Raw genomic sequence first — 24,454 nt, 5'->3', positions numbered from 1 at the left:
ACTTACCTTACATTACATCTTATCTGATAGAGACATGATCTTGTCGCAGATAAACTCTTTATTTATCCTTACCTAGACAATTGACTGATAAAGAGTTCCTCACCATCTTAGACAAAGGATCACTATCAGATTTGTGAAAAGACACAAACCAATCTAGGCCTCCATGTCAACTTCAAAAAGTCTACAATATGCCCAGTACAAAGAATGCACTGCCTGGGAGCTACGCTGGAAACCCAATCTGCAAAAGTGTGTCTTTCATTGTAGAGACTTATCATCAATCACTCTGAACAGGCGTGGCTTGGACGCTGGCCGTGATAGCGGCGTGAGCGATCGGCTCTGCACCAGGTCCCGCAATAACTCCTGAAAACACCGGGAATAGTACCCCCTGAGTGGTACGCTTCGCTGCTCTGGGCGTAGCGAGACCGAGGGACCCCGATCGCGACCTGGTGGGTGCCCGGACGCTGCATTCCTGGCAGGTCCCGAGTCCCGACGGAGCTGCGCCGCAACAAAGGAAGATGGCGGCTCCGGGACACTGACGGAGCTCAGGCCGGGTGTAACGGGGCTTCGGACGGAGGCAGGCTGGTGGACAGAGTGCGGAGCGGGGACAGAGCGGAGGTGAGCCGGCGGACTGCTCCAGCACTAATTGGGGCGGCCGAGTGGTTGCTGCCGGCCGGGAGCCGGGCGAACACGGAGCCCCTCCCCCCGCCTCCCTGCACTACTGTACGGGTGCCGTGCGGCACCCCCGGAGCCCGGAGAGCTTGGCGAGGGTGGCGGCGGCCGCGGCGGCCGCAGCGGAGACCTGTGATAGGGGCCCCCCAGCAGACCCCCGGGATTGTATGAGCGGAGGGGGCGGTCCTACAGCCCAACGGAGAGCACGGTGCGGTTAGGCGGAGGAGCCGGTCACACGCTCCCCTTGGGACTCTGCTAGCTGTTGGCGAGACGGAAGGGCAACAATGGCCTGCTGAGAGGCATTCATGCCGCCCGTGGAGTACAGAGAACAGGGGATATCCCTTGCTGCATAGCGGTGCAGCCCGCTGTGGACCTGCGCCGGGCACGCCTGCAGGTTGTGTGGGGTGGGAGGTCCGGCCTGGGGCGAGTCGCCGCCTGCAGATTGGGCACCTCCACTATTGGACTGCGTTTGCCCTGCACGTCCCCTTGGCGTTTGGAGTATCTCTGTTGTGGCCCTGGCTGTGGGCTGCACCCTGCCACGTGTACTGGTGGTGCGTTGGTCTGGCGGACCCACAAGGAACTTTGGCTTCAAGAGCTGGGTGGCACTGGTGACCGGCTGACCACACGACGGGGGAGGGCGCTCGGTTTGGTGACGACTTCGGAGCGGTGCTGTGGGGACTAAGATGGCCGCTACTGGTGGAACGCCCGAAGTGCTTGCACGGTCACAAGATGGCGGAGCGCCTGGTCCATTTGGCGCGACGACTCAGGAACAGCGGCTGCATGAACGGTTGGACAGTATCTTGGACGCGATCACTGCGACAAAAGAATCCCTACATCAGGATATTGCGCAGGTTGCCACGGGGCTAGGACTTCTCAAAACAGACCATACGAAGCTCGCTGACAAGGTGAAGAACAATGAACAGCTACTGCAGGAGTTGAAGCCGGCAGTGGTTACTGCTGAACACAAACTGGTTGATGTCCTACGCCGATTGGAGACCCTAGAAAGACGAGCGGAGGACGCCAAAAGTCGCAATAGGAGGAATAATGTGCGAGTTGTAGGCCTTCCGGAGAAAATTGAAGGGGAGGATGCTGCGGCCTATATGGAGAACTGGTTTACCACGGTGGTGGCGCCGGAGGGTCTCTCTCCCTTCTTCTCCCTTGAGCGGGCGCATAGGGTCCCGGCTCGTCCGCCTCAGCTGGGTAGTCCTCCCAGACCAATGGTGATAAAGTTGCTGCACTATAAGGATCGGGACCTCCTGATACAAAGGGCACGCTCGCAGGGCCCATTTCAAGTGGAAAACAGTAAGGTTACGATCTTCCCGGACTACACTCAGGAAGTCCAGAGGAGCCGGGCGTCCTTCTTACCGGTGAAGAGGGAGTTGAGGGATGAAGGGATCCAGTACTCGTTGCTTTTCCCGGCCAAGCTGAGAGTGATCCTGGATGGCACAACCCACTTCTTTCTGACTCCGGACGAGGCGTGGTCGTGGCTTGAGCGCTACCGTGTTGGGACTGACCGCGCTGGCAAAAGTGATAGGACTGCGCAGCAACCCCCCCGGATCAGAAAATCTCAGCGCATTCGAAAACGGAATAGACTTAAGATGGCGATGCAGAAAGCTCAGATGGAAGCGGACAGGAAGGGGGCGCTGGCGGCAACCGCGATCATCACGGGATCGCAACAGGAGAGGACGTCGGAGGGTACTGGTTCCGACGACGATGGAGTGAAAACGGGAGGAGATGAATCGGAAGTGGAGAGCACGAGGGGTCCGGAGGTCACTCCACAGACATCGGATGAACTTTTTAATGAGTGAGGTACAGGGGCATCGCACGACTGTGACTCTTATGTGGGCATGGCCACTCTGATCGCTCAGTGGACACTCAGGAGTGGGATTGAGGCCATACTATGGGACCTAAGGTGTGGGGTGGGGGCTCCGCTGCTTCTGGGTCAGGCGCTGAACCACCCTCTAGTGGCCCTTAAGGCCTTCTGTGGTAGAGTCCACAGAGTAGCGTGTTGTGTGTTATGTTGCGAGTTTGGAACGGGGCTGAAGCTGGGTTATTAAGTCCTGTCCTGGGGAGAGGGGTTTGGGGGGTTTTGTTGGGTGTTGGGGTTAGGGGATCCGGCTGCTGCGGTGTGAGGGGCGTTGGGCTAGTGCTGCTTTTGTACCGAAGAGACTGCTATGGGGACGTTACCTGATTTAAAATGCATTTCATGGAATGTCCGTGGTCTCAGGACGATGGTGAGACGTCACAAGGTGCATGCCCACTTAGTGCGGCGTGTAGCTCAGATTGCGATGCTGCAGGAGACCCACTTGACTGAAGCAGAATGCGCTGCACTGCAGAGGAGGTGGCGGGGGCAGGTGTTTGGGACCACGTACTCAGCATTTGCCAGAGGTGTATTAATTTGGGTTAGAGCTGGGATACCGTTCCTGGTCATCTCTAAGCGGGTGGACCCGGAGGGCAGATATGTGGTAGTGGAAGGGAGGCTCTATGGTCGAGAAGTGACCCTGTGTAGTGTGTACGCCCCTAATACGGAACAGGCCTTATTTTTTGATAAATTGTCGGGCTCATTGGCGCATTACCTGGTGGGCCCCGTCATTTTGGGTGGGGACTTTAATTCGATAACTAATGTGGACCTGGACAGATCCCATCCACCATTGACCGATTCGACAGTGCGCAGGCTAGCTACCCAGAGGAAGGAGTGGCAGGACAGTTGGGGGTTACTAGATGTGTGGAGAGAACAACACCCTGCAATGAGAGACTATTCCTTTTTTTCAGCATTACATGCATTACATGTGAGGATAGACTCTATACTCTGTAGTGATCGCCTGGCCGCCTTGGTTAGTCACACGGAATACTTAACTAGGACAATTTCGGATCATAACCCCTTACTGATATCGATACATTGGCAACAGGTGAGATCGGCGATTCCCACGTGGAGGCTACAGCCCCACACGCTGGAGGATCCGGTGTTTAGCGATGCCGTCTGCCAGGGCATAGAACACTACTTCAGGGAGAATGAGGGCACAGCGGCGACGAGACTGGTGGAATGGGATGCGATGAAAGTGGTGGTGAGGGGAGTGTGCATGGGCAGGTTTGCCAATGTGCGGACTTCGCTTTTGACTGACCTGGCGAAGGCTGAGAATGTGCTACGGGGATTAGAGCAACGTAGACCGGAACGACCGGAATTGCAGGAGCGATTGCTTGAGGCCAAGGAATTGGTTGCGAGGGAGACTGAGCGGCTGCGGTGCTACGATTTTAAGCTATATATGGTCAAGGTGCATGCGGAGAGGGACAAGGTGGGTACACTCCTTGCCAGGCTCGCTGATCCAGAACCTCGGGGGTGCCCAGTAATGAGCATACGAACGGAAACGGGGGACGTAGCTTACTCGCAGACGGTGGTCTTATCGCGCTTCGCGTCCTATTACACTGATCTCTACGAGTGCCAACTTACGGTAGACGCGCCTGGAATACGTGCGTATCTGGACTCTATTGCTTTGCCGGTACTAGAGGCGGAGGATGCAGAGGATATAGGGGGGCCCATAACGCTGGCGGAGATTAGACTGGCCATCAAACAGATGGCCAAAAACAAAACGCCGGGCGTCGATGGGTTGCCCATAGAATTCTATGGGAAATTTGTTGCATTTTGGCACCTAGGCTGTTGGTAGTATACTCGGAAGCGGGACAGCAGGGATGTCTACCCGAAACGATGAGAGAGGCGCTGGTGGTTCCGTTGCTGAAGCCGGGTAGGGAGGCGCTGGATGTAACGTCCTATCGACCCTTATCCATGCTGACGGTGGACTACAAGATCCTAAGTCGTATCTTGGCCGCCAGACTCCTGCCGCTTATGACCAGGTTGGTGCATGTCGACCAGGCAGGGTTTATCCCTACCAGGAACACGTCTATGAATGTGCGCCGCTTACTACAGATATTGGATGATGCTAGGGACTCGCCGCATGATCCGGTGGTGTTGTCTGTCGACATTGAAAAGGCTTTCGATAGCCTTGAGTGGAAATACCTAGATGAGGTACTGGCGAAATTTGGCCTGGGTGAGGGATTCCGGCGATGGACGAGGGTACTGTACTCCTCGGCTAGGGTGCGACTGGGTTCCTCGATCTCTTCAGCTTACCCGGTGCATAGGGGGACGAGGCAGGGATGCTCGCTCTCTCCTCTGCTATTTGCACTGTCCATGGAACCTTTAGCAGCACTGGCAAGGACGGGCGTGCACTTTCGGGGGGTGACGCAAAGGGCGAGGGCGCACTATATATCACTGTACGCGGATGATCTATTACTGTACTTGGCCGACCCCGGACAAGCGCTAGAGGGAGCTGTAGCCATGCTCTCACGATTTGGTGAAGTGTCAGGCCTTAAAGTAAACTGGTCCAAGACCTGTGTGTTTCCACTCCGAGAGGGCACACGCAGCCCCCCCCTTGGGCTGGGTGTGGTCTGGGAGCCCTCCAGCTTCACATATCTGGGTGTTCGTATCTACCATGAGGCCACAAACCTATTGGAAGGAAACGTGGGGCGCTGCGTGCGCGCGTTGAGGGGTTGTGTGAACTTCTGGGCCTCTCTCCCCTTGTCTGTGCTGGGCCGTGTAGCACTCTTGAAAATGGTGGCACTCCCGAGGCTACTTTACTACTTTAGGACTTTATCGGTGTGGATCCCGCGGCGCATGTTTGCGGACCTGCAGATGCTGGTGTCCGGATTCCTGTGGGGGCAGAAACGGCGCAGAGTAGCGTTGACGACCCTGACTAGGCCCAAGCTAGAGGGGGGGATGGCGGTGACGGATTTTGAGCTGTACTATCTGGCAGCCCAACTGCAGGTGCTGACGCAACATGTGGCCAGGGAATTCAGAGGTCCGGACATTAATAGGGGGCAGGGTATCCAACGGCATGTCTTATCGTACATTATCATGCAACAGAAGCTGGAGGTGCGGGACCTAACGCTGGAAGAAAAGACGCTCAGACTCTGCTGGAACAGGAGCCTGAAGAGAGCGGCCATCTCCCGAGCGTACGCGCCGGAGATTCCGCTAGGAATGCTGACCGCGCTGCCGCATGGGGGCGACTGGTCCCCGCTATCGGACTGGGAGGACCTAGGGCTGCAGGTAGTTGGAGATCTATACGTCGAGGGGACACTGGCCCCGTTCCGGGAGGTGCAGGACAGGTTTGGTCTGCCAGACGGGGATTTCCTGTTGCATGCGGCAGTGATCGCGGCAATGCAAAAACACTGGAAAGGGGGGCTGGTGGAACCGGAGACGACTATGGTGTGCCAATACGTGGTTATGGCTACGGGCACTACCAAGGCGGTTACCTGCCTCCATAATAGACTACAGCACGAGGGTCTGGCCCCGCTGGGGGCACTGAAGGCAAATTGGGAAGCTAGTATAGGTAGGCCCATTCCGGATGTAGTCTGGGGCCATGTTTTGGAGCGAACCTGGAAGGGAACCAGGAATGCCCGATTCCAACAGATACATTTTTTCATTGTTCATAGGGCTTACCTGACCCCGGAGAGGATAGCGAGATATTTTCGGGTACGGGACGCCGTATGCCCGAGATGTTTGGCGCCTGAGGCGGACTTAGATCATTTGCTGTGGGGGTGCCCGGGACTAGGGTCATACTGGCATGACGTGGGAGACCTCCTGAACGCAGTTACAGACAGGGAGGTGGATTTCGATATGGCTGCATGCTTGCTACTGTGGTTCCCTCATACAAAGCGGACGAAAATCACTAGCAAATTTATCGATCTGGGCCTTATGCTGGCCCAGAGGGAGATTACCTGGCACTGGAAGTCTAAAGAGGGACCATCGGTGAAGCGGTGGATGCATGAGCTGTTGAAATGGGCGGGCTGTGAGAGTGTCATCAGAATGCGGCAGGCTGCCAGGAGTGCCACTGATAAATGCATGGATATGGCGAGAGCGTGGGAACTGATAGTGCAGGCGCTGCGCGACTATGTGGTAGGAGGCGAGGCTGATGTTGGTGAGCACTAATTGGAAAGGACTGCATGAAGCATTACTATACGGTAGATTCTACTGAGCGATGTCGTGATCTGGTTTTACTGTAATTTATGTACACTCACACTAGCAGCAGCTGGGCAAGGGGGGGAGGGCAAGACACACTCGCCTCGGGGTAGTTGGGATCACCATGCGGGCCATAAGGTGTTTAGGTGCTGGGATCTAGTGGTAGATTGCAGATTAGGGTCCCTAGAAGACTATCCCTAGAGGACAGGGAGGCGCGCGAACTGTGTCCTATAGCTGGTCACCATTACCATATATGGTAGGTTGCCATCACATTGGTTCCGGCGCCAGGACTAGTCCTGGAACTATCTCGTTGTGAATGGGTTGTAAGGGGAGTTGTTGTTAGGGGGATTAAAAGCGGAAACTGTGTATCGTAGATATCTGACTATTTATGCAGGGCGGGCACACGAGCGTATCCATATCTGTGAGACACCCCACGCCGCCTGACCTCCGGGTTGTGGGCTAAATGGCTGTGTATGTTATTGTAGTTGGATTGGTTACTCAATGATGCTCTAAGTGTACTGCCTGTCCTGATTTGAGATTTTTGTTCAGAATCCGCAATAAAAACCTTTTTAAAAAAAAAAAAATCAATCACTCTGAACTTTACCAGTCTCCTATAGACTCACCATTCATCTGCGAGGAAGATTTCTTCTAGTTCCTCACACACGATTACCCAGGAACTCTGCAGCAATGCTTTAATGACCAGTGGAATTAACTTTCCAACTGCCTGGAAGTCAGCCTGACCCTATTGCAGGCTGAAAGTTACTCTCTCCCATGGTGATCTCATCGGAAGAATCTGTTGGTGGGAGTACCTATTCATAAGGACCCACCAACTCAGACACTGATCCCAGGTGCTTCTCTTCAGGGATGGTGTGCTCACATGGGTTCTCTTCACACTACGGGAGTTTGGTTGGACAAGGAAAAGACTTATCAAATCAATATGCTGGAGCTGAGAGCAGTGCCCTTGCTCTAAAATCTTTCTTTCCAGTGATAGCAACAAGCTCTATCCTTGTTTCAAACAGACGACATGACAACTATGCATTACCTGAACATTCAGGGAGGGACACACTCTTTGCCCTCTATCTCTCGAGGCTCAAGCAATTTCGAAATGGTTAATAGCCAAGAATTTAACGATAGCAGGCTTTCAAAGACTCAAAATATCCAAGCAGATTCTCTCTGTCAGCACTCCCATGAAAATCACAATTGAATTCTAAACAATCAGATCCTGCAATACATTTTTCACAAATGGGGGCACCCTCAAATAGAGCTGTTCATAGATGCAAACAGCAAAAAATGCCTGGTCTACGATTCCAGGTTCGCACACCCAGTCTCTACTGGGCATGCCCTTTTGATAAGTTGGTCAGGGAAAGTTCTCCACGCATTTCAACTAACTTCTCTCATTCCAGCAGTGATTGTCAAACTATACAGATCCAAGACCAGAATTATACTTATAGCACCAGAATGGCCTCGCCAGTTGTGGTTCACTGGCCTTCTACATCTGTCGGGGAGAGCACATAAGAGGTTGCTGTGCAGGCAGGATCTCCTGTACAGGTACGGAGGACAGATTCTACATCCCAACCTTCAGTCTCTGAACTTGACAGCATGGCTCCTGAATTCCTCCAATATGGACAATTAAGCCTTTCTAAAGAATGCATGGGCATTTTAGGAGAGGCTAAAAGACCTTCCGCTAGAATGCTTTCAAATGGAAAAGATTCAATTTATGGTGTACCCAAAACGGTCTCAATACAAATATGGACCCAGAATATTTAGTTTTACCTTTTCATCTCCACTTAGCAAAATCTAGCCTGCAGTTTATTTCCATTAAGGCACATTTTGCGGTCATTACAGCTTATAGTAAATCCTCTTCACAGACCTCTTTCTTTAAAATGCCACTGGTCAACGATTTTTTAGAGGGGACTTAACAGGGTATTCCCCTCCAATTAAGTCGTCCTCTCCTCCGTGGGAACTTGATATTGTCCTTTAAAAACTGAAGGGTCGCCCATTTGAACCAGTACATAAAGCCGCTTTGCAACTCCTCACATGGAAAACGTTTTTTCTAGTGACCATACGCAGTTTTTCATTCCAAAAGAGTGGTGATGAGAACTCATTGCAGTTTTCTTCCAAAGGTAGTTTCAGACTACCAGAACCTTTCCCTACCTGCTTTCTTCCTTAACCCCTCCAATTCAGCCAAAAGGTTATTATACTCTTGATATTGAGAGTGCTAAAATTCTACTTGGATAAAACCAAAGCTATTAGGAAATTGGACCACCTTTGAGTTAACTATAGCCCAGTGAGAACAGGTTTTGCATCCTCTAAACAAACTAGTCAAGTCAAGTCAATTTTTATTGTATAAACTTATTAAAAATTATTACAAAATACATTTTGCGATAAGTTAAAAACACATGTTTAACATATTACTTGCATTAAAGACTATTGGCCGTTTGAAGAATAAAATGACATATTTCAGTTTGTTGCTATGATTCCCTGTTCGGCTTGCTGTAGGAGGGCTTGTACCTTCATCATATATTTTACCCCCCTGCAAGCCAACATAGGGGATGATCCATCTAGCCATCGAATTACTGCTTGCCTACATGTCCGAATGTTCAGTTTATTAAAAATGTCCTTTAAAAGCCGTCTCCTCAATTCTTTAAGCACCGGGCAGACACATAATAAGTGAGTTAATGATTCATTTTGATATCCACACAGACGACAGTAACAGTCACTGTAACAATTTTGCCAGGATGGTAACAAGTCCTTAGAAAATTGTAGGCCTAATCGGTGTTTTATATATCTTTGTTTTATGAACCTATTGAAGTGACTTTCCAAATACATCTGTGGCTTTACCCCAGAATATGAATTTATCACGGTCCACCCGTGTCGTCGTTTCGCGGTACTTATTTTATCTTCCAGATAGGATTCCATTTTGACCGTGTTATTTGCGATTTTGTCAAAAGTATTTCTATCTGGCATTGAATCCCACGTTTCTTCAAGTCCTAAATGAATCAAGGATTGGGACAAAAAGTCACCCCAACTGTTTGGCATATGTTGTGTCCGCTGGGTAGCGATTTCTTCCCAACACAATTTGTCCAGTGATCCTTTTTCTGATGTACGTATTTTATGGCAGAGTTTCACAAAAGTTCCCATGCAGCGAAACTTCTGGTTTAGCAGGCCAAATTCCAGACGAACCTGCGCCGGTGCTGCCGATTTTGGGAGGTTTAGGGTCGCTTTATATATCTTTGTAAGCTGTTTAACAGCCCCGCTTCTTTGCCACACCAATTGACCAATGCATATGACAGGGTGGGTAGGGATTGTGCTTTCATTGCTTCCAGCAGATGTCTGTAGTTTGGGCAGCTTAGTTTTTTTTGCAATTGTCGGTATGCGTAGATCAAAGACTGTGTTTTTGCTTTTAGATCTGTTTTATGTTCTTTGTTAATTTGTCCTCGCCCCAGTTTCAGACCTAGGTACTTATATGAGTTTTCCTCCTTTATTTGGGTGCCATTTGCGTACCATTTAAATGTTGACTGTTTTGGACCCACAATGCGGACCACTTTGGTTTTATCTTTATTTAATTCCAAGTATTCATGTTCCAAATAAGTTACTAAGTTGTTACTCATCCTTTGCAGGCCTATTGGCGTTTGACTCAGAACAACAATGTCATCCGCATACTGCAGGAAAGGGATTGGGATTTTTGACAAATAGGGTGGATGGCCCTCCCCGACCTCCATGTGACTGACGATGTCTGACATATATAGGTTGAATAAACTTGGTGCCAATACACAGCCTTGTTTCAGACCCTGTTGTGTTGTAATTTCGGCCGTGATGCTGCAACCATCTCCCAATTTAACTCGAGCCCAGGTGTTACTGTACAAGCTTATAATTGCCTCCAGCAATTTCTTAGGGAGGCCCCATGATCTTAATTTTCCCCATAGTCTGTTTCTGTTCACTCTGTCGAACGCTGCTCGCAGGTCTATAAAACAAGCGTACAGTTTTGTCTTCCTTTTTTCTGCTTTTTCTTTTAACAAAGACAGGGTTATCAGGTTTGTTAATGTGCCGGTTCTTCGCCGGAAACCCGTTTGAAACATCGGTATTATATTCGTGTATTCCATCCAGTCTTGAAGGTGTGATAATAAGCATGACCCATATAATTTTGCCTCCACATCTGTCAGCGAAATCAGCCTGTAGTTCCCAGGCTCATTGTGGTCCCCTTGTTTAAAAATGGGGTGAATTATGCTCCCATTCCAAGATCTGGGCAGTTTTTCTGGTTGTAAATTATGTTAAAAAATGGTGTTAAATAGTCTGCCCAGAATTCAGGCGAATGTTTAAAGATGGAATTTGGAAGCCCATTTGGACCCGGTGCCCCCTCTTTTTTCAGGCGATTTATTATTGTTTTTAGTTGGTCTGTTGTTACCAGGGTTTCTGGAAATATGTCTACTAATTTCTCTAATTTACTAGTGAGAGTGAATTCAGGTTCCCAATTTTCAAAACCCACAGTTATCTTCTGAGTTTCTTCTAGAGGTCTGTTTCCTGTTCTTAAGATACTATCTGCATGTTCGGAGTTTCTAATGCAAGTTTCACAGTCTCGAATACATTGTCTGTTTTGACCATCTGCCCTATCAATGAACATTTTTTTCACATGTTGGATCCACTTACATTCTCCAATTCCTGCCTCCTGTGTTAAGGAGTCAGCCTTTGTCAACTTATTGATGATACCCCAAAATGTTCGGGCGTTTTTGTGTTTCCCAGCAATTAGTAATTTAGTCCAAATTTCATTTTGGTATGATGTTTTTGCTTTACTCAGCATGGTCTTGTATCTTTTCCGCATGGCTTTCAGTTTCAACTTGTCTGGTTTTATTCCGCTTTTTATATTTAATACCTGCTTCCGGACTTCTCGTGCGATTTTCCTTTTTTCCTCTCTCAAGGTAATATTATACCAAGGCTTTTTCCCACTACTGATTCGTTTCGCGTTATGATTTTTGATTGGGGGACACCTTGTTACGACTTCACATAGGTATACCCATGTTTTTATTGGGTTTTCTTTTTCTTCCGGTGTTAGTCTGAGCAGTTCGTTTTTAAATTTATCCATTGTTTTGTTTATTTCCTTTCCTCCCCATTTCAGTTTACGCAGATTGAATTTTTCAGTATACTGATTGATGTTGTTTTGTTTTTCAGTCTTACTAACCCCCATTTTTATTTTAGTAATTAGTGGTAGGTGATCACTTTCCACACGTTGCCCTATTGAAAATGAGCTCACCTTTGATATTAAATTTTTGCTCATTATTGTGAAGTCTATTGTTGACTTCCGGTTTCCACTTACAAAAGTTACAGGTATGCCATTGTCTCCATTGTCGTTTTTATTCAGGATAAAAAGGTCCAATTCACCAAGAGCTCGGATTATTTTATCATCTTTGGTTAAATTGCTATTAAAATCCCCCGAGATTATCATGGAATATGACTCATGGGCGTTTTGCAATGCCTTGATCAAAGTTAGTAATGTTATCAATTTTTCATTTTTCTTTTTCTTTTCAGGGTGTACATAAACGTTGATCAATAGTAGGTTATGAATACATAGACCCTGGTCCAACTTCTCCGTAAGTTTTGTTACTTGTATCCACTTTGCCCCAGTGTCTACTTCTTCTGCTTGCCATCTGTAACGCTGGGCGATGAATGTTGACAAGCCTCCTCTCGGATGACCAAATTTTGATAATTTTTCGGCGAGGACGTGAAACTCAATATAACCCGGGATGGAAGTTTGATATAAGTTCCAGGTTTCTTGTAGCAATATTAGATCGTGCTGTTCCAAGAAATTTATGGTTTCTTGGTCATGCCCCATGCTATAAAAACCGTGAACGTTCCAGGAGCAGAGATTGATCATAAGAGGGTTTGTATCAGTTAAATCATTTTGATTACAAACTGTTATTTGTAACGTTGGTTTTCTAAAATGTTTAGGTTTGCTAGGTACACTTATTGCTCAAAGCCGATGCCACCCAGGACCAGTCAATAGTTTGTTCCTGGGTTCCTCCTTGCACCCCTGCCTTTTCTTGTCTTTTTGTGTTTTGTAATATTTTTGGTGGGGTTACTGAGCATGCTCCCTTTAGACATGTTTTTTGTGTATTCACCTCTTCCATTTTCCTTTTGCTTGTAGTTGTGTTTTTTAAAAGTGGGAATGGGTATTTTTTCCGTTCTTCCCGCCTTAGTCTTATGCCCCAAGCTTCAAAGGACGGGCTCATAGCAAGTATTCTATCAACTATGTCCTTAGACGACCAGATGGTTATGTTATGTTATGTTATGTTATGTGGTTTTTATTAGGCGCACAAATGCTCCAGCTAAGGAGCGGTTAAAGACTCTTCTACTTCTGATTTGTTTTTTGTGTGTTTAAATTCTACAGACAGAAGGTTTTGGGATGTAATGTCGTCCAGTTCTGGTATTTCTCCCAGCAGCCGCATTATATTACCTCTGTTCAAGAAGTCTTGACCCCCTGTTGTCTGGTAATCTGGTGTAAAAACCAGTTTGTCTTCTGTTATTTGAGAATTCCATTTTGCTTCTTCTGATTTTGAGTTTTGTGTTCTTTCTCCATTTATGATTATTCTTCTCCCTTCATTCACGGTATTTATTATTATTTTTTCATTGAAAACGGCTGTTCTTATAGGTTGAGTAATAGGTTCGTTAATCCTACCTGAATTTTGTTTATAATCCATATTGTTTATTTGATCTGTGATTTTATCATTATTTCTATTCTTGAGTGTCTGAGTGCACACTAATTTTATTTTTGTTTGATCAATATTACAGGTTCGTCCTTCTTCGTTTGAATTAATTTTTATTGATGTTCTTAAATGTCCTTTTTCCTCTACACTTTTTGACGATTACCTCTGATTGGCTTTGTTTATTACATTTTGTATGTTGTCCGCATTGATTGCGTCGTTTTGATGTCCCATTCCTTGATTTAAAGATTTGACCTCAGGTATTTGCATTTCATCTGTCTGATGAATCGTTGCTATCCGATTTACACAGGGTTCTTGAACTAAAACCCTTCCATCAGCCTCGTCTTGAGAATTATCTATATCCTGAGCTCCTGTTGTTTTTTTTTTCAAATGTTTACTCCGTTGCATTTGTTTTGATTTTGTATCGGTAGGAACTATTGGTGATTCTGTATTCTGGATATTCTGGATATTCCCATTCATTGCACTTGACTGGGCTGGTTGGTCTGGGGACTTGACTATATGCTCAGAGATGGTTACTTCAGAAGCTGGTTTCTTTTTCTTAATGGAGGTATGATGAAAGATGGGGTACATATGAGTGTCTGTTGTAGGTTGGAATTTAAGCTGTATCCTTCCTTTTCTAGCACGCTTTCTTTGTCTTTTTGTTAGTTTGACTTTAGTTTGAATTGTTACATTTCGTGCCTCCTCTATTTGACTTGCTCCATTGTCGGACTTTTCTTCACTTGTCTTACTTGGCTGTTCCTCTACGTAGCTGTTTTGGTTAGGATCAGTTTCTATCTGTTGACTCCTACTTTCTACTTCCAAATTTGTTTCCTTAGTATGACTCGTGGATGTGATGTTTTGTTTTATATCCACTGAAGATTGGACCGCCCTTAGGATGTCATTTAGTATGATCGGTAAATTTGACATATTGTCCACTAATTTGCCGCATATGCAGCTCGGCTTGATGCTCTCTATATGGAGTCCCTTTTCGACCCTCCCTAGAAGCAGGGTTGCCATGTGGTCCAGCCGAGTGTTTATACCTGAAATGTGACCCGCAATAAGGTTTATTAGGTCGATTTCGACATCCATTTTATCTGACTGGAAATTCAATGCTTTAATTGCTTGATCTAAGGTGTTTATTAATGTTTTACCCCATGTGGCCATTTCATCTTTTCTGGAAGGTATTTCCAGTACATCTGGCTCTTCGCCCGACTCACTCATAGATGATATCGTAATTGGAGATTCTGGGTTTCGGTTGTTATTAGATCTTCCTCTAGTATTGTTTTTGCCTTTATGCAATGGGGTAGATTCCAGTCTTCCGTTACTACTGTGACCATTTTCCTGGTCTCCTTGTCGTCCATGACTAGTTTGTGGACCTTGGCTGATCTTTGAGTATGCTTCTAACTGGAATTGATTGTTATTTTCTCTTCCTGTGTATCTGTCCAAGCTTATGTCATCCGGTAGGGAAAGAGAGGTTAGCCATGAGTTGTCCTGTGGGGCAGTATGCTTTGCCCCCAAATTATTCCCCGTTATCGTTTCTTTCACCTCTCCTTTATCTATGATCTTTATTTCCTCGATTCTTTCACGAATTTGGGAGTCATTCCTGTTTATTTGGGCTATTACTACAAGGGACTTGCAAGGGCCAATATTGCTATTTTGTTTTGCCGAGGGCCTGGATGGTTGTAGATGGTCTATTTGATTGTTTATTGGACTATTCTCATTGTGAGTACTTTGCGATTCATTTTTTTCTACCTTCTTGATGATAGATTGATCCTGCGTATTTTCTTTTGCGCATGGTACCGGTATAATTGGGCTAGGTTGGAGGTCTTGCTCCTGCGTTGGTCCATAGATGGTCGCCATGGGGTCTTTTAGGTAAAAGAATTTTTTGATCCCAATGTTACTTTGGTTTGGGCTTGGAACTGCTAGTTCAGGTGCCGACACTAGTCTCTCTCTTTGTTGTACTATCCTCTTCCTTTTTCTACTTGCCTTTTGTGCGCCCTGGTAAGTATCTTTTACCTTCTTTTTTGACCTGATACTTATATTCAGCCGCACTTTTCCAGATCTCATTCTTTCCAATTTTATTAAGGTCCGTCCGGCCACCTATGCCACCTCTGCTCCACTTTCCTACTCCACCTCCATCTCCAATCCCCCTTCCCAAGCCTGTCTGCCCCCTTGTGAGTAGGAACAGTAGGAACAGCTGCCGTCAGGGAGGGTAGCGAGGTGAGGTAGTGATTACGTTGTGTAACGTTTCGGTGGGTTCTTTACTGGTGAGAAAAGTCAGTGAGAGGACAGAACACAAGAAAGATACAAAAGGAACCCCCCTGTCTAGTGACCAGTGCCCTGAACGCTGCCTCCGTTACAGCAGCTCCTTCGCTGCTCGGCTCCTCTCCTTGCCTCAGGTTTGATTCAGTCCGTGGTTCGATCTCTAGCGCCACTGCAGCCAGAACCCTTTTTGGCTAGGGAGGCAGTTTATTAGCAATGGCCCCACACTAGCTATCAAGAAAGGGCTGTGAGGGGGCAATTGGTGAGGGGGCTATTTGAAGAGTCCATAAAAGTAACTAGTTTGCAAGCGGGGCACTCGGGGGAGACATATGAGCAAACCCGACCTAGTCAGACCGCCTATGTCAAACCCCCCGGGCTCTTACTTAGCGGCCGCCTCTATCGGCAACCGCGCTCGCGTCTTTGCCCCACCCTCAGCCTCACCTCCTTTGTAGTTGTAGTTGCCGAGGCTCCGTGTTGTTCTGCTGCTACTGCTGCGTCAGGCAGGGCCAAGCAGGAGTAGCTCCCCTGTAGCTCTCCGCTGATCCCCTGCTGGATGCTGGACTCAGGCCTCAGGCCCTTGGCGGCTTGCTGCTCACTACTCGCTTTTAGCGATTGCCCTTCTGCTCTCTCCCTCACAGCTCGGTTTTCGGCGTTCAAGAGAAGTGGGGGCTCAGCTTTTTTTGGCCTCCTTCTGGGAGCTTCTGGGAGCTTCACCGGACTCCTAACACCAGCCCCGTTAAAAGCTGTAAGAGCAGTAAAGCTAGCTTTTATGGTCTCCGCCGTGCTGACATGCGCCTTTTGCCTTTTGCTGGCTCCGGCAGATACAACCTCGGCTGCGTTGATAGCGCTAATCTCGGCTCCTCGCAGCTTTGGGCACAGCTCACGGCTGTTGACGAGCCAGTGCGGCCCCCCCAATGCGGGAAATACAGCGTGTAAACGGCTGGAGCTGTGGAGCGATTGAAGCGTTTTACAGCGCGAACCGATTTCTTCAGCGTCTTCAGCGTCTCCGCTCCCGCTCTGCTCTGCTCCTCTGCCTGCTTGCTTCTGGCTCCGGTCCCCTCGAAAAGCCGGACTGGAATCTCTCTGCAGACAAGATCACAGTCTAGGCGTTATGCGGGATAGCAGATTTGGACACGTATGAGGCTCAACCGCGACTTATTTATTTCTAGATGGATAGTTTCAGGTATACTCGCTTCTTATCAGCTAGCTAAAAAATCCTTACCTACTAGACCTAGCGGACACTTCACAAGGAAAAAGGCTGCAACTGCAGCTCTATTATAGAATGTACCTGTTTTCAAAATTTGAAAGCCACTACATTGAAATATGCTCATAACTTTGCTAGGCATTATTGTCTGGATTCAGATGCTACAGTAGATACTCAAGTAGGATATGCTGCTTTGAGGAATCTTTTTGGTTAATTGTTGAAGTTGCTCTTGTTTGCAAGTCTGTGCTTTGTGTGATGGGCTTGCTATTCTTGTCCATGCTTAAGACTATTGCTGAGGATCCCTTGGAAGAGAAGGAAAAATTGCTTACCAGTAATCCTAGTTCTCTTCCAGGGGAATCCTCATCAAAATCATAACCAATCCATCTACCTCCCTGGACGGAAACTGTTGCAGCAGTGACCTGACCTAACTGTCACCTGTGAGACCTGATGGGATACAGGGGGTACTGTGAAGTTCTTAAAGGCACTATGCCAGTTTTGGGTGTTCTTTGAATGACCTATGAACCTATTGGTTAACTATGCCCCATTTTCCTTTTCAGCAAAGGTTTGTGGAAGATTTTCTGTAGACACTTGTCTGTGTAACTTTTAAAATGAAAGCTAAATGTAATCTGGCCATTTTTACCTTTAGTGTAGGCTGCAGATATATATGTATGTGTGAAGTACTGGGTACATGGTGGTTTTGGTGCTACGGCGCCAGGTGTTGGAAAAGATTACCGGCGTGGTTCTGCTGGGGGAGAAACGCACCGCCGACATTAAGAGCACCATTCTCGCCCACTTGGAACGGCATATAGAATAGATATATATAATCCTAGTTCTCTTCCAGGGGATTCCTCATCAAAGTAATAAGTACTGCATAGTCTTGCCTATGTGCGGAGACCACTGAGATAGATAGATAGAAAGAAGTACTGAATAGTCTTGCCTATGTGCGGAGACCACTGAGATAGATAGATAGAAAGATATATATATATATAGAGAGAGATATAGATATATCTATCTTTCTATCTATCTCAGTGGTCTCCGCACATAGGCAAGACTATTCAGTACTTATTACTTTGATGAGGAATCCCCTGGAAGAGAACTAGGATTACAGGTAAGCTAATTTCCTTCCTGCTTAATACATACAGTGTACATTACACCCTGCTATTCCCATATATAGCAGAGAGGATGAATATAGGTAATGGGTACCCACAGTGTGCAAGAAGCAAGCTATAGATCAGCTAACCATGTCACCGGTCCTAGTAGTCTGAGTAGCTGGAGGCACAGTTTCTTGGTTGGCATTCTCTTGTGATAGGGCAGATCAGGCCTCAGTCTCTATGTGGAGAAGGTAAGTGCAATATGCTCCCCACATATCGCGAGGACAAGACGTGGGAGGCGGCAGTAGCGCATACGTTTCTGTCCTGTTGTTGAAGACCGCCATGTCTCTTAGCCATTGAGCCACAGTAGGTTTTTCAATACGAGCCCAAGTCATTGCCTCCCTGCGCTTAGCTAACAATATGGCTATTGCTGTGAGGCGTCTAACCCAAGCAGGGCTCTCTCCCTAAATCCCCTCGAGCAGGGCCAGCAGTGGGTCAATCTGTAGAGTATGCTATGTTATGTCTGATAGCGCCCAGAGAACTTCACACTAGTAACTTAGGATGGGGTGGGTGGTGGAAACTCCCATGCATAAAGTAGAAAGTTGGCATTATTCTGTCTGCAGGGCTGGCAATTGTTTGGAAATGTAGGGTTAATCCAAAAAATCCAAATTCTGTACGCATAAAATTGAAAATTCAACTTCCACAAAAGATCTATTTAAGTTAGTACAATAGTTTTCAACTTCTCAACCCAGAGCAGAACCAGAGAGTTCACAAGCTATCTGTGATCAGCACAACTTCTTTTCATTCTAAAATCATGGATAACTATGCAGGTTTTGATCCTAACTCCAGGCTGTCCAGTTACTCATCGGTATCCAGCGGGCATACCCACAGGGTGCCATCTGGTCCCAGGATCGAAACCAGAGTTTTCTCAGAATTTTCTAATATCTCGCCCCTACTGGTTGCACAATATCTTTTGAGATCCCATGCAGAATCACCCCTGGATGCTTGCCTACCAGCAGTTCTCCATATGGCAGCTAACATTATAGCAGAGCCTCTCTGTAAACACATGAATTATGTGATCCTATCCAGATCTTATCCTCGTAGCTGGAAGCAGCCATTATTAGGCCTCTATTTAAAGAAGAAGAAAAAAACTAATTTAGACCCAGGGGACTGTAAAAACTATCGTCCCATATCGCTGCTTCCGGTCCCCTCAAAGATCTTGGAGTTGCATCTCAACAACCAACTGATGGAAACTGCGGAACAGCAAATGTGGCTTAATGACTCCCAGTTCAGATTCAGGAAACACCATGGGGCGGAAACTGCCCTAATATCTGCCACTGATTACATCAGGCGTACTGTGGATGAAGGACAGGGTGTGGTGCTGATGCTCCTGGATCTGTCAGCAGCATTTGACACCATCTCCCCTATACTGCTGCTGGACACACTCCAGAGTCTTGGCATCTTTCATCAAGCACTTGTCCTCCTGTCCTCATTTTTGACAAGAAGATCTCAAAGGTGAAATTACTGTACTTTCTCGCGGATTCCTATATTCTACACTGTGGAGTGCCGTAAAGCTCACCACTGAGCCCCCCACTTTTCAATCCTTTGGATTGGAGGTAGTATTGTACGCAGACGACACGCAGATCATGGTGTCAACCCCCAAGGGCTCATGTTAAACATCAGAAAATTATCTTGTGCATGACTAAAGTAGCAGAGTGGATATCTGGTAACTTCTTGAAGCTTAATGGGGATAAGAAAGAAGTTCTGATATTTGGATCAGGCACATCAAAGTGGAACAGCAAGTGCTGGCCCCAGGCTAAGAATCTTGGAATTCTGATGGACACTGAACTTCATTTTAATGTCCAAACGAATCCCACCGTCTCCACATGTACCGGGATTATAAGGATGCTCAATAAAATCTTTTCCTTCATCCAACGGCCAGCACATATACTGATAGCTCTTGCCTTAGTAATGTTGATACTCAACAACCGCAACCTGCTGTACCCGGGCGCCAATAAGAACATGCAGTATAAACTCCAGGTGGTGCAGAATGCATTGGGAAGACTTGTTCTGGACATTCCCAAAAGACAATCTGCCTGGAAGGGATTAGAATCCCTGCACTGGCTCCCCATCAAGAAACACATTAGCTTTAATTCACTCTGCATTGTACACAAGTCACTTTATCTCCCTTATCCTTCAAGATTAAAAACTATGTTCAATTGGCACTTCCCAGCAGACCCCTCTGATCATCATTCCAACTGCAGCTAGTGGTACAGAGAACCAAAAAGAAGAAATGGGGCGACAGAGCATTCTCTGTGGCTGCAAGCAAAATCTGGTATTCCCGTCCCCTTGCCTCAAGTGCCCCTTGTTCTACCATTCAGAAAGGCTTTTAAGACATATCTTTTTTTTGTCTAGCTTTCTATCTGGGGCGGGTTTATTTTCAATTTTCTTCCAGACGGCTGGTCTTCAGCTTCTTGATGCCTTAGGGTGATTGCTGCGCATTACAAATTTCAGATCAAAATCAATCTGAGTTGTTTTTGGTGGGTTGTGTAAGTCCTTTGTAGCAACTTGTGTCTATAATTCATAGACACTGTGCTTGTCTGTTTAAAGCCACACTTACATCGTTCGGTCAATAGGGCCCTACCAAACTCCCATTTCCAGGCCTTCCTATCATCATCCGTTTTACCTGGCTTGAGTTGTTTAAACCATACAGCTGTGTGCATGAATGTGAGGAACTCTTGCGGGTGGGAATTTAGTGGGCTCGTAGCTTATACTGGTTCTCTTAATCGGGTATTTTATGAATTGAATAAGTCTAAGGTAGTTACATCACCTCGGGAGCGGAATTGTTCTAGGAAGAGGAAGTTGGCAGCGATGTACAATTGACCCTGGTCCTCCAGACCCATTTTTAACGTATTTTGCACTGTACGCTCAAGCATAAGTGGGAGAGTAGGAATCAAATGTAGTTTAATGGCCGGGGAGTAAAGATAAGTCAAGCCAACCTTTACGTCACAACATTTCCGAAACCCAGCAAGTAGTAGCTACCACGTGTGCATCTCCCTATGCGTCCTAGTGAGGCCTCTGGGTAGTGGCGAGGCAAGTGGAGTTCCGCCAGTCTGCTCCGCTCCGGGATAAAGTAGGGAATGCGGACATCTTAGTTGTGCCAGAAGGTAGCGAATTGGCATTGCACCACTAAATAGTAGACCCCAGGATCTGGGATCTTGAACGCCCCACAAACGCCAAGACCAGCATGTACCAGGCAATCCTCGCTGACTTATCCGCCCAGAGTAGTCGTATCAAAAGTGCACAAAGCGTGGCAAAGAACAGATTATTAGGAGGTTTTGAATATTTGTGAAGAAGTAGAGCCATTTAGGGAGGGCTACCATCTTAATCAAGGCCAACCTACCAGCCAATGAGAGGGGAAGGCGAAGCCACAGATCCACCGACCAGCCAAGCCATCGAGGACTAGCCTGCAGTTGAGCAGGACCACATGCATTCTATACCTAGATATTTGACTCCATCACCCAGCGGACGGGGTAGCCCAGTGTGAACAAGACGGTATTTTCAGTCAGTGGGCAAATATCCGAGACCAGTTAAAGAAACTCCAGAGTGGGTGTCAAATCAGATGATCTCAGATTAGTGAGACCAGGTTGGCCTCGGAGTCCCTCACGAATATCAGCATGTCATCTGCATACTTTGATAGTAACAAGCGCCTGCCCCAAAAGGCGAGGCCTCTCTGGATATGCATATCCTGCAGCTGTCGGGCTAAGGGATCCATATCTAGTATAAATACCAGCGGAGCCTGCTGGCAGTCCTGTCGGTCCCTCGCTCAACTGAGAAAGCAGTTAACCATGATGCAGGCAGTCAGTGATGCAAATAACGAGCGGATCAGGCCAAGGATATTATTAAGTATGCCACATTGTCACAGCAATCTCTGGAGATAAGGCCACTCTAGCGAATCGAAACGCCTTTTCGGCAACAAGGCGAGCCACTGCTGCTTTCATCTCTGGATCGAGCTGGTTAAGCACAGCGAAAACCTTGCATAGGTTCAGTGCGATGTAAGAGCCAGGCCAGAGTTCTGCCAGGCCTTGCTCGCTTCTCATACTGTCTGGCCAATGCATGTTTCTCGAGGTGATACGCTTGCCTATCGGCCATATCCCGAAATTGCTGAAGGAACTGGCTCTGCTCTCATAGGCGAGCTAGAGACCAAGCAGTTCTCGAGGGGCTCGCAGGTCTCCCTCCAGTCGTGCAAGGTGGCGAATGACCTTCAGTACCCCCGCATGTTTAGATGGGACCTGCCCTCAGATCTAAACCTTGAATGCCTCCCACATGGTGGCATATTTAGTGACATCCCGGTATTGAATTAAAAATGTTCTAGTATTGGCATTTGAATTTCATCTTTAAAGCCGGGATGTAACTAGAAGAAGGGCAGAACCACTAGAGTCTAAACACAACCGAAGAGTGGTCAGAGAGCATACGTGGCAGATGCTGCACCTCACTCACAGAGGGGGTGAGTGTTTTGGTCACTAATCAGTAGTCCAACCTAGAGGAGGGAGTATGTGGTGCGTACTAGAAAGTGAACTGTAGAGCATGCGGAAAGACATTTTGTCACAGGTCAATTAATACGTGGAGTTCAACGAGCTGGAGGGCACTCGTCGCAGGGTTGCTGAGTCCTTTGTGCCTCCAAGGTGTCTAGGGTATCATCTAAAGTGAGTTTCATATCGTCCCCCCAAGTAACAGCAGGTGAGTGTGGATCCCTCAGTTTGGCAGCAGTATGAAAATTCTGGGGGTTGTCTATACTCAGGGTGTAAATGTTAATCCGAACTCTGGGGCATTATTGAATGTGCCTTCTAGGATGAGATATTGTCTTGCAAGGTTGGTATGTTGTGGGCGCAATTGAAAGGGGATCTGAGGACACATAATTATACACACGCCCCTCATACAGGTGCTGTAAGGAGGAGAAATAACACTGTGGTAACCATCTGAAGCAATTCAGATCAAGCGTGGAGTAGTACGGTGTCTCCTGCAAAAAATCAATGTCCACCCCATGGGGATCCAGGTATGCCAGCACCCTGCTAATGTTATGGCGATTGTTGAGCACTCACACATTCCAGCTAATCCATATCTGGGTTTGTACACATTCACCCGTATGGCTAAAGGATGACTGAGTGACAGGGAACAAATGCACACAGCAACTAGCCAAGCTTGTAAGCAGCTAACTTTCTCTCTGATGTAACCAAACAAACATATGATCCTCGATCCACTCCAGTGTACCACCAAATCTGGTCCAAATTCCCAAATCCACAGAACAGAGTCAACATGGTATAGGTGTTAGACACCATGGGGAGTGACAACGTTCATGGGCAAGGTGATGTAGGAGCCCGCCACTGGTCCAATCTGTGTACCTGCTCTGGAGGGAGCAGCCAGCAACGTCTGGAAAGGAGGGCGGTTGCTGCAGGCCCACCTTTATTGGCAGGGAGGGAGTTCAGCCTCCGGGTCACCCGCTGCCCCGGTTGCTGCCTGGCCTCTGAGACCCACTCCTCCCATTGGGCTGCGGCTGGCAGAAACACAGCGGCATCAGCTCAGGCACTTTGCACTCCCTCTATTTGTCTCATAGGGCCCAGCATTGTGTCTCCCAGCTCCTGATAGAGTTGGAGGACTGCCGCGCAGTTGCCCATCACTGGCCAGGCCCATCCGCCACTCCAGAGGGAGCAGCCAGCAGCTTCTGAAGGGAGGGTGACCTAAGGCCCGCCTGACTTGGTAGGCAGGCAGAGAGGGCTGCCTCATGCTCACCCACAGCCACAGCCACTGTCGCTGTGGGGTGTTCGAGGTCTGCTCCTCTGCTGAGGGCAGTGTGGTGTGGGGCCCCCCTCTGGCATTTTGCAAGGGCGACAGGCCAGTGCACTGAGCTACTGACTGGGTCCAGACATTGGGGGCTCCCTTCATGTACTTTGCAGGGGGGGGGCTCCTCACGTTTTGTTATGGCACTGGATGGGGGCTGCGACCGGCAGCACCACAACCCTATGAGGGTGGTTGCAAGCAGCCCCCCACATGGCACTCACGGCCCAGCTGCATTTCTTTCTGTCATCTGGCATAGTTGAAGGGGGAGGCAACCAGTTCTCCCGCGCCAAGTTTTCCACTGTTGCCCGGAGCTTCAGCTCAGTGACGTACATAGCATGACAAGAAAGAAGACCCTTAGACGGGTGCCCCATAGGAATAACGAGAATAGGTTAAAACCCCATGCAAGTGCCACAAACGCAGGACCTGGCCTTGCAGTTCGCTCTGGACTGTTCCCATGGGGCACAGGGTCAAGACTGATTTGCATATGGCTTGGTCCAAACTGGGGTGGCGTAGTGGGCAAAATAACTCTGCGGGAGTTCAGAGGCGGAGGCAGAGAAGCCAGGCATAGAAGCTGCGGAGTCTTCAGTGTGTTTCAGCATAATCACTGGAACGGTCCGTAGAGTGAGTGTTGTGGCTGTGGCTGTGATCAGTGGCGACGGCGGGAGCTTTTTTCTCGTATTTGCTA

The 24,454-nt window shown here is 47.8% G+C and overlaps 1 protein-coding gene across 8 annotated transcripts in view; it reads left to right on the top strand.

Moving 5' to 3' along the window:
• MTMR4 (myotubularin related protein 4) overlaps positions 1–24,454 on the top strand; it is an 856,656-nt gene that overhangs the window by 715,582 nt on the left and 116,620 nt on the right. The gene's annotated exons all lie outside the window — the stretch shown is intronic.

This window comes from Lissotriton helveticus, chromosome 3_1 (genome assembly GCF_964261635.1).
Source record: "Lissotriton helveticus chromosome 3_1, aLisHel1.1, whole genome shotgun sequence".
NCBI classification, from domain to species: domain Eukaryota; kingdom Metazoa; phylum Chordata; class Amphibia; order Caudata; family Salamandridae; genus Lissotriton; species Lissotriton helveticus.
This window is presented reverse-complemented; position numbering and strand designations above follow the sequence as displayed.